The sequence below is a fragment of the Astyanax mexicanus genome, chromosome 10 (genome assembly GCF_023375975.1).
Source record: "Astyanax mexicanus isolate ESR-SI-001 chromosome 10, AstMex3_surface, whole genome shotgun sequence".
In the NCBI taxonomy this organism is placed as follows: Eukaryota; Metazoa; Chordata; class Actinopteri; order Characiformes; family Acestrorhamphidae; genus Astyanax; species Astyanax mexicanus.
In genome coordinates, this window is record NC_064417.1 from 4,510,779 (window position 1) to 4,522,543 (window position 11,765).

At 38.0% G+C, this 11,765-nt stretch overlaps 1 protein-coding gene across 2 annotated transcripts in view; it reads right to left on the bottom strand.

Annotated features, from left to right (window-relative positions):
• LOC103030249 (solute carrier family 45 member 3) overlaps positions 1–11,278 on the bottom strand; it is a 47,872-nt gene extending 36,594 nt beyond the window's left edge. The window contains exon 1 of one of the 2 annotated variants that reach the window (XM_022683780.2): positions 11,140–11,278. The gene's annotated coding sequence lies outside the window, so the exon portion shown is untranslated. Of the gene's footprint in view, positions 1–11,135 lie in introns of both variants that reach the window. The other variant, XM_022683781.2, reaches the window with a different exon arrangement.
• Between the last annotated feature and the right edge of the window lie 487 nt (positions 11,279–11,765).

An 11,765-nucleotide genomic window follows, 5' to 3' on the forward strand; every position in this document is an offset into this window, starting at 1 on the left:
AACAATCAGCTAGCACTACCCTGGGCTTTCCACTCACTAGATATCACTTCCCACCAAACAATAACATGTTTTAATGGCCTTAGATTAGGGTAAGCAAGCTGCAGCGACACATCAGCCAATTTTGGGCTATTTTTACTTAAGAAAATAGGATAATTATATTAAGTGATTTTGGTTTTTGGACACTGTTAATTACCTCATTTGTGTCAGTTAACTGAACACATTCCTGGCCAAAAAAAGGTCACACACTCTAATATTTGGTTGGCCCGTCTTAAGCTTTGATTGTTGCACACATTCACTGTGGCATTGTTTCAATAAGCTTCTGCAATGTCTGCAAGATTTATTTCAATCCAGTGTTTTGCATTATTTTTTCACTAAGATCTTGCAGCAGTATTGATGATGGTAGAGTCTGACCACTGTACAAAGCAGCTCTTCTCCATCCAGCACATCCCAAAGATTCTCAATGAGGTTAAGGTCTGGACTCTGTGGTGAACCTCCATGCTCTCTTTCACAATTCCAGCACCATGAATACTGACATTGTCATCTTGGAATATGGCCGTGTTCATCAGGGAAGAATAACTCCATTGATGGAATAACCTGGTCAATATTCAGTATATTCAGGTAGTCAGCTGACCTCTTTCTTTCAGCACATACTGTTGCTGAACCTAAACCTGCAGACCAACTGCAGCATCAACCAACCCCACATCATGTGGCAAAAGCAATATTCAGTGCTGTGCCTTAGCTGTATACTAAATACTGGAACCTCAAGCCATATACGTACAGTTGCAAGAAAAAGTATGTGGACCCTTTGGAGAAATTAATTCCCAGGTTAACCAAGACATTTTGCAGGAAAACTTAAGGCTAACTGTCCGCCAACTGAAACTGAAACTGAAGCAGAGGATAGATGATGCAACAGGACAGCGACGCAAAATAGTCCAAGTCAAAGTCCTGACCTCAATCCAATTGAGATGCTGTGGCATGACCTCAAGAGATCGATTCACACCAGATATCTATCCCAAATGGTTAACATACTTTTTCTTGCAACTGTACTATATACATCTCAAAAAAGTAGAAAATTATAAAAAAAAAAAAATATTTATTCCCATTTGACTGCAAAGTATGTGGTCAGTAAGTGGTCAGAATCATATCAGAACAATCCAGATATTTTTCACATGACATGACCAGGTATAAACAGCATCATTGTTAAATTACATCATCACTGTGTTTCAAAAGCAGCAGGTGTACATGAGTGTGTACATGTGCACCCTTCAAAGGGTTAAAGCAAACTTTCCAACTTATTCACACTCGCTGAATCAACAGTGCAAACTGTGAGCCCCATCCACTCTATACATGAAGCGCTTCTGACAGAACAATAGAGGAGCTGAAACAGCCATCACAGCACTCCGTCATACAGCCTTAAATCACAGACTTGAGCCTTTCACTGGGTTCTGAGCTTCTCAGATATCAAAGGTCTTCCACCGCCCTCAAATAATGCACTTCCATCCCTTTCAGCTCGCAACATGAAAGTGAATCCCACACTCCCCTTCATATTTCTCAGCACTATGCAGACAGTACGGTGCTGGAAACGACAGCCAATCATAAACTTTCACTTCATCCCCGTGCCCTTTTTCTTCCTCGGCTTCCTGGCACATACAGAATGTGTTTATTCAGCTAAGCATCAGTGTTTACTTAGAAGGCTTTTCTCCCATCCTTTAGGCAATGTAGCTTTTCTTTGTGTCTGTTTTAAACCATCTGGCCTTCTCACCCTTGGAGAATGACTCAGTCTGCTTTCTGGTTTATCTGATCTATATGCACCAACAGTAATGGCTGCTCATTTGCTGCTGCGGCTGTAGTTGCATTTCATGATGAACATGAAAAAAAAAACATACAGATCCAATTATTAAAACTCTTTAAAGGATCAGTATCAGTATCAGAATCAGAATCAGAATCAGCCACTACACAGTGTTTTAATACTGATATTAGGAAATAAAAAAGAGTGGTATTGTTAGAGCTGGGTGATCAATCAAAGTAAATCGGTAACACTTTACTTGGATGGTCCATTTTATGGTCTTGTTGATGCTCAACTGACATTCAACTAACACTGAATTGAATGTCCATTAAATTTAACTTAACCCTATGTTGAATGTAAATGATTCAAAATAGAACCTAACCGTACACCTAACCCTAACCTTAACCCTTAATCAACCCTAAAATCTAACCCTACACCTAACCCTTACCCTAACCTTAACCTAAGCTTAAAATCTAACCCTAAACCCTATCCTAAAATATTAAGATAAGCGTTTGGGTTAGAGTTGAATGTAGGGTTTTATTCAATAGAGAATCAATTACTTTCACCTTTTAGTTCATTTGCATTTAATAGACATGTAGTTGAATGTTAGTTGAATGTCAGTTGAACATCAAAGAGGCCATCAAATGGACCATCCAAGTAAAGTCTTACCAGTAAATCATGCCATTATCATCAATATTCTATCTGCATATTCTTGTCCATGTTGGTTATTTTTTATGTGTGTTTTTTTATTGTGTAAAGCAGCATGATGCTGTTGCACCCAAAAAAAAGTGCTGCGTCATTTCAGCACTGTGTTGCTAGCAACTAAAAGCTCTACAAGGGTCTTAAGCAGCTTTTGCATCCACTTGATTTTAAAAGCACACTTTAAACCTTGCAAAAGTGAGTACACCCCTCCCATTTCTGTAAATATTTTAATATATGTTCAACATGGCAGCTCATGGCAAAGAACTCTCTGAGGATCTGAAGAATTGCTGCTACAGGCCAGAATCTGAGGTACAGCAGGTCATACAGCTGATTTCCAAGACAGGTTCCACACAACAAAAAAAAGAAAATTTCATAATTTCAACATTACACCCAGCACTAGCGCTATTAGCACTGTGTTGCTAGCAAATACTAGGGATACACACCCAGCAGAGAGTAAGAGGCAGGCTAGTTTCTAGCGGCTATATTGGTAAAGAAAGAAACAGGAAAAGAGTCAAACATGGATGAACCTTGGCCAAGCCTTCTCTGAATGGCCAGAGCTGAAAGGTCTGTTGCTGAATAGCTAAGTTGCTAGTGGTACCTCTAAATGTTCATTTAGATAGTCGCTGGTTTTGCATTGTGGCGTTTTCTGCTGCCTGTACTGTAGGACGCTAAGGATGAAAAGATGCTAACAGTGTGGCCACAGCTTGAGTCACGTTCCTAAATTCAATTATGCTCAAAATGGGAATCAGTGGTTTAAAGAGTCATGAGAAAAGAAATAAAAGACACGTAGTCCACCTGCTGGTGACTCACAAAGTTACGAAGCTTTCATAATGACAGGTTTCTTAATTCTGCAAGTTCTCTTTAGGCTCTTTATAGCTTTGGCTAGAGCGCAAAAAAAAAACTGCCCACGTAATTCATCTAATTCATCATTATAAAGAATTGTGTTTTTGAATGTTTCATTAACTGTAGGCTTGTGTTTGTGTATGCGTCTTACTGATAATGATCTGGCTGACAACCAGTGTATATATATATATATATGCTCTTAAAGGTGCTGAAGAGAAAGTGTAATTAATGTAGGCTATTATTACTGGATAATTACACATTGTCAACATGCGTTCTTTCTACCCGAAAACGTTAAATAAATAACCCAGCAGCGCTGCATCCATAAACAGCCAGTTTATACAACCTATCATGCTCCTGGACGTTGTGAGAGAACACGGTGCTCAGACAGTACTTTAAGCAGTATGTAGGTTCAGGCAGGAAATAAACAGTTGGTCGAGTCACTGCGGAACAGAGCGGCTGCCAGCGTTCCCACACAAGCGGTTCCATTTGGTGCCTATCATTACCATTGTCATCCTGCCATGGAGCCTGTCTAGGACTGGGTGGGTGGAGACATCATTCAAAAGTATCATAGTGTGCCTGAATGTTCCATAAGTGCTCCAAATCCACTTTTTATCCACGTTTTAAATGGAGTGTGGGGTGAGTGAAAACACACTTGTCGGAGTCTCTTTTTTTTTTTAATGGCAGGCAAACAGTGGTCAGTCCACTCAAGGCCTGCGTCTATTGTACCTGCTCTTTATATGACAAGTCGTGGGCTTACTTGATTAATTGTTATTCTTTGTCGAAAATCCAACCTAATCCATTAAAGCCTAATCTGCATAAAAGAATCAGCCTGCGGACCAGACTCTTGAACCTGGATTAAGTATAATCCATGACTAAAACCCACTTTTAGTGAAAAGAAACACATTTAAATTGGTGCTGAATCTTTGAGTGTGGTCTAGTCTAAACACTGTGATCAGCATCGTAGAAGCCATTCACTGTGTGAATGGATGTAACAAAGCTAAACACATATATAACTAAAGAAATGTCTTTTAAAAACAGTCTTTTTAAGAAAAAGTGAGTACATACCTTATATTAATGTTGAGGATATATCAAAGTGAAGATATATGACACTTTGATACAATGTAAAGTAGTCAGTCTAAAGTAGTATGCTGGCAAAAAAGTGAGTACACCCCAAATTCTGCCCAATTACAATTAGCCATTTCCCCTCTCCAGTGTCATGTGACTCGTTAGTGTTACAAAGTTTCAGAAGTGAATGGGAAGCAGGTGTGTTACATTAAAAAATAAAAAAGTGTGTTATGGCTCTCACATTCTCTCATATTGGTCACTGGAAGTTCAACATGGCATCTCATGGCAAAGAACTCTCTGAATTCCTAGCGCTGTTAGCTCCGAATTGGCCGCTGCCTAGTTTCAGCGCTGCCTGTGCCGAGGTGGGCAAGGCCATAAATACTAATTCCCTGATCGCCTTGTTTTTCTGAACATTTTTTTTTTACTAACTACTGCAGACAATGAAGGTTGAGGAAGAGTTTCACGTGCAGCATCATAAACAACTCAGAGAGACCTACTGTATTTCACAAAGAACAAGAAAAAAGTGGATTTTAGTGGAAGGACACATTTAAGGCAAATACACCCATTTGGAATTAGAATTTTAAAAATAATGTAAATATTCTGTTTCTATGTAAATTTATGGGGTTACTAAGTTGTGACTAGGCTGCAAATTGCAATTTTCCATTATAAGAAACCTCACCATCAGTGAGAGCATTAAAGACATCATTAAGAACAATTGGGGTAACTTGCTGGAAACAACCTGAGACACTACAGGACACTAAGGTGACATTCCAAAGCCAACTGGCTGCCATCCCTACTCCGCAGAAACTTGTTCACCTGAAGCCAGCTGGCTGCAGCCTGCCGTTACAGAGACGCGGCGTGGACTCTGACCTTGGGGCCGCGGGAGGGTTATGGAATGCTTTTGTGTTTCCCAGACACTCTGAAGGTTCCAGTAAGGAAGATAAAGAGAGCGGAGCAGTTCCTGTTGTGAGTTATAGTCACTCAATTAGGCAAATTCCAGAGACCGAGCGTTTCTCAGGCAGGGATTTTGTGCAGCGCAGTGGATGGGCTTAATGAACCAATACTGTTCATGTAAAACCCCAAATCAGTGCAAATCAATGTAGGGGCAGTGTGGAAAAAGCTATTATTTAAAAAAAATGCAGCATTTCTTACATTTAGTTTGACTTTAAGTGTATCGCAAACAGTTGGGGTTGGCAATATGGCCCTAAAATTCATGGTATCTTCGCGATAACGATACTCCTGGCTATATGACAAAACCCTGAATTACAAAAATTATTTCAAGAATACACTACTGCAACAAAATGAAAATAAAATTTGATTATTGCATATGATATGATATGGCACACCCCTAACTGAAATATATTAAGGAAAAAAAAAATCTGATTTTAACAGAGGTTATTGATTGAGAATGTCACAATACTAATAATGCACTCCATACATCTGTGGAAAAAATAAGAGACCACTTAAAAATGATGAGTTTTTTTATTTTACCACATTGAAAATATCTGGAATATAATCAAGATTAAGATGGATGATCACAAGACATCAAACTAAGCTGAACTGCTTAATTTTTTCACCAGGAGTAAAGGCATACATTATCCAAAAGCATTGTGTAAGACTGGTGCCAAGCAACGCAAGAAATGCAATACAAAGTAACTTAAACATATTCTCACCAGCAGTCAATGATCCAACATGTCATGATATTAAAAATACAATAGAACAATTGTTAATGACATCAGCAAAAACCTTCAGAAGGCAGGAGTGAAGGTAACACAATCTACTTTTCACAGAAGACGCCGTAAAGAAAAGTACAGAGGATTCACCAGAAGAAGACGGAGACCAATAATTATCAAGAAGAATAGGAAGGACAAGGTAGAATCTGCCAAGAAGTACACAGACAAAAAATGATTATGGGCTGATGAGACAATGATTAACCTTTACCAATGTGCAGGAAAGGCTAAAGTCTAGAGACAGAAAAAGGATCTACTCATGATCCAAAACATACCAGCTCAGCTGTGAAACACAGTGGAGGTAGTGTCATGGCTTGGGCTAGAATGGCTTTCCATTGAAGATCCATTGATCTTCATTGATGTTTAATGGACACAGAAGTCTACAGCAACATTTTGTCTGTTAATTTAAAAAATATATACAACCAAACTGCTTGGATGATTCTTCATCATTCAGCACGATAATAACCCAAAACACACTGCCAAAAAGGAGTTCATTAGGGGCAAAATGTGAAAGGTTTTATAATGGCCTAGTTAATCTCTGGACTTAAACCCTACAAAGCATGCATTTTACCTGCTAAGACTAGGGAGACTAGGGAGTAACCATTAGGGGTGTGCAATATGGGTCTAAAATAATATCACAATATTTCATGGTATTTTCACAATACTCAATATGATACTCTTGGCAATATGACAAAACATTTATAAAAAAAAATTCAAGAATACACTACTGCAACAAAAGGAAAATTACATTTTATTATTGTATACGATATGATATGGCACACCCCCTAACTGAGATATTAAAAAATAGAAGAATCAGATTTGTAACAGAAGTCAATGATCCAGAATGTCACGATACTAATAATAATGGACTCCAAATATCTCCATATGTACAGGATTAAATAAAATGAATTATACTGGACAGTAGGGGTAGGCAATATTATATCATATACAATATATCGTGACACAGAAATATCAGGATATTAAAAATCCATATTGTGATAATAGGGCTGTTCTGTCTTAAAAGAAGTCTATTATTTACTGTGAAGCTTTAGGTGTATTTATTGTATAATTGTTTTAGTTTGCAGTTTATATGCATGCACTAAATATTCTGCAATATTATTTGCTGCATTATATTATTTTATGCTATATTATTTATTTTGCCACATTATGATTATTCTGTTATACTATTTTACTATATTCCTGAAATGAATGAACTATTTTAGTTTTCGTATATCGCCAAGTATATTGTTATCGCAAAAATACCCTGAAATATCGTGATATTATATCGCCCACCCCTACTGGACAGATATAATCTGTATCTAGTAGATATAAAAAGTAGTATTTTAGGGTATAATATTGTTCACAATATTCAAAAGTGTTGCCGATATTATTGCGTACGACACGATATGGCACACCCCTAGTAATCACCCAAAACATACACCAACTGAAAAAGGAAAAGCTTCATAAAATAAGAATGCAAAAGATGTCAGTAGGACATATTTTTAATGCAGTTATTGCAAACGAAGGAACTAAACATTTGCAACTAAATATTAAGTCTTATTCACTTTCATCTGTTTTAAGTTTGTGTTGCTTACAGTATCGCAATATTCCCAATATACAGTATTAAATCAAAGAGCTGGCTGTAGATTTACCACCAACATTTCTGTCCAACTCCCACAAATAAGACTCGCCTCAGTGTCTCATCTCGGATGAAAGTGATGCATTTCTTCTCAGTTACATCATTTTAACGATGAATATATGCAGTGCAGAGAGGGGGATAGAGCAAGAGAGAGAAAGAGAGAAAGAGAGAGAGAGAGGGAGGTGATTAAAGAGAGAGAAAAAGCACTTGCTCAGCCTGAGTCCCTACAAGTTGCGTGTCTTGATCCTCCGATGCAGCATTACAGAACCCGGGTGCAGCTGGTCTGCTCAGGCCAACCCGGGTGAAGCGTATTTCTCAAGGATGAAGCAGATGAGCCCTGGAGACGAGCCCTGTGACCTTATCCTACTCTAACTTCCAGGAAATCTTACCTCCCAAAGTTCAGGTGCTAGACGGAGATGGCAGAATACCACTATTTATTTTAACTGTGGAGATACTGGAACCTAGAGCTAGGCAATATATCAATATTTTAATGTATCATGATACATTTTTTCATTGTATCGACAATGTGCTTTAATAAAAATACTGAGGATTTCATCAGTTTTTAAAGAACAGAAAATGTAAAAGCCTAAAACAGAAAATGTAAAAGCATAAAAATCCTATTTAATAGGATCATGTGCAGCCAAAATTTCACAAAATCACTGTTCTATGCATGAAAGAGTAATATAAAAGCAGTTTTAAAAAATCTGGTACTGCTAATGCATTTTTTCTGCATGTAAAAATATTGCACTAAAATGTGCAAATGCCTTCACATTTCTGATATAATATTTTTCCATTTTACCATTTTTCCTAGCTCTGTCAGCACGTGATTCAATACGCAAAGTTCAACCGAATGAAGAAATACAGCTCTGGGAAAAATTAAGAGACCACTTAGTTTGTGAATCAGTTTCTCTGAAAGAGAAAAAAGATGCAGAGCTTTCAGACCTCAAATAATGCAAATAAAACAAGTTTATATACAAGTTTTAAGAGTTCAAAAATCAATATTTGGTGGAATAACCCTGTTTTTTAATCACAGTTTTCATGCATCTTGGCATCATGTTCTCCTCCACCAGTCTTACACACTGCTTTTGGATAATGTTATGCCATTTATTGTGCAAAATCAAGCAGTTCAGTTTGGTTTGATGGCTTGTGATCACCCATCTTCCACTTTATTTCAGAGGTTTTCAATTTGGTAAAAAGAAAAGGCATATCTGATCATCTGTACTTCCTACAACCAAACAGAACTGATCGTATCTGTATACCTTTAGCTGGATCATTGGGGCTTTTATGGGTTTTTTTTATCCTTAGCCTTATTATTGATTTTATAAATATGTTTTGCAAAACCAACCCAATACATATATACCTCTAGTCTATAAAAAGGGCTCTAGATCAGAACTTTTGCTAAATTGGGTAACTTAGTTCTGAAGTACTAATAGGGTTTTAGATCCTACACAATACCTCACATTTATTTTTAGGCTTGTATAATTACAATATAATAGCCATCTAGAGAACTGTCAAATAATGATGCAGAAACAAAATAAATAATAAAAACAATAAAAGAACAGTAAGTTTGGTGATAAAACAATGTAAATTACAACATTAATTAATAAAAATTATTAGCTCAAGGCAGATGTTCACAGCATTTAAACGCTACACTCTTTCTATGACAGTCCAATTATCATGCATCAGAATCCATTCTCTGTTTTGTTCTCAATGCAAAAACCCAACATTTACACTTATATCATTTCCTTATTACACAGCTCCAGGTTGATTGGAGAATAATGTCAAGAGTGGCTATTAATGCATGCATGTCTAGACTTCCTCATAAATACTGGCTAGTGACTCATGATGACTGTGCTGGAGGATGGAATGTGACCAAATATAAATGCTTAAATGCAGTAGAGCTGCTTCCCTAGTGCAAACTGATGACTTGATTATTGTACCTGCCAGTGAGCTCAGGTGGGAGATTGGGGTTCAATGCCCGGTCTGGGTGACTATGCTGAGTTACACCAATAAGAGTCTGTGGGCAAGACTCCTAACACTACATTATCTCACCTGTGCAACAGGAATAACCTTGTAAGTGGCTCTGAAAAAGAGCATCAGCTAAAATGCCAAAATGCCACATTTGTCAAACCATGGTTCTTACAGGTCTAAACATCAAAAGGTCTATCATCTTTCTAGAACACCAACAGGTCTAGACTCAAACTCAACATCATTCTCAAACTCCAACAGGTCAAGACTCAAACCCAACAGCATTCTCAAACACCAACAGATCTAACATCTTTCTCAAACATTAACAGGTCTAGACTCAAACCTAACACCATTCTCGAACATTAACAGGTCTAGACTCAAACCCAACATCATTCTTACACATCAACAAGTCTAACATCTTTCTAGAACATCAACAGGTCTAGACTCAAACTCAACATCATTCTCAAACACCAACAGGTCTAGACTCAAACCCAACATCATTCCCAAACACCAACAGGTCTAGACTCAAACCCAACATCATTCTCAAACACCAACAGGTCTAGACTCAAATCCAGCATCATTCTGAAACATCAAGAGGTCTTTACTTAAACAACAACAAGTCTAACATCTCTCTTGAACATTAACGGGTCTAGACCCAAATCCAACATCATTCTCAAACATCAACAGGTCTAAACTCAATAAATGAGAGCCTCACGCTGGAAATGACAGTGCAGGGGGTAAGAAGAAGAAGAAGAAGAAGAAAAAAAAGATGATGAAGAAGAAGAAGAAGACTCAAAGAACACAACAAATCTTCAGAAAGACTGTAAACACACCTCCCCCTTAGCCTTGTGTGGACCAAACCAACCCAAACCTTCAGAGATGAAGACTGAAGCTGAACACCAAACTCAATAATGGCTAATCAGTAACCAACTGGTGCAACTGGTGGCGGGTTGAGTTTCAGAGTAGGGAAATACGGGTTTAAACAGAAGTCTTCAGGGTCTTCTGGTTGAGAAAGAGTCTCAAAAGAAAAAAAGACTCTCGCTTAATGAAGGTGGCTACCTTCTTCCCAAAGTCTTCAGTTTTTGTTACATAGTTAAGAGTCACATTCCTGTGGAAAGAGCACGTCAGGAGCGTGCAGAATATTACACACACACTAAACACTCTCACACACAAACACACACACATTAAATACACAAACACACACACACACTCTCTCTCTCTGACGGTCTGCCTGTGTATAATATAATGTGCTCGCCACACCGCCGCTGTTAATAAGAGAAAGAGGCTCTTTTTAACGGGTTTCGCTACAGCAGTGAGGAGTGAGCGGGAGCTGGAAGCTCAGCAGTGGAAGTTCATTCGGTTTCTCCGCCGCTTTATAAAGAATGAAGAAGTTTCTCCTTACTCACACATTCTTCACGAGTCCGGAGCTCCAGGAAGCCCTGAATCCCTGCAAACCTCCACACGAGCCGCTCTGAGGGCTACATAAATACAGGAGAGCAATGGCGGGTAGCTGTAGCGCTCTCTCTCTCTCTCTCTCTCTCTCTCTTTCTCTCTTTCTCTCTCTCTCTCTTTCTCTCTTTCTCTCTCTCTCTCTTTCTCTCATGGAGTAAATAGTTGTGAGAAGGTCTGAGCTGTGACGTTCAGAGCCCACCAGGAGACACAGAGAGAGGAGGGGGGAGGGGGGAAGTGTAAATCAGTTCACATACACTATACTAGTGCATCTCAAACAATTAGAATATTAGTTCAAAATGCAAAAGTCATATATTATATACAGCTCTGGAAAAGAATGAAGAGAGCACTTCAGTTTCTGAATCAGTTTCTCTGATTTTGATATTTATAGGTTTATGTTTCAGTAAAATAAACATTGTTGTTTCATTCTATAAACTACAGCCAACATTTCTCTCAAATTCCAAATAAAAATATTGTCATTTAGAGCATTTATTTACAAAAAAATAAGAAATGTCTAAAATGACAAAAAAGATGCAGAGCTTTTAGACCATATTCATATTCAAGTTTTAAGAGTCCAGAAATC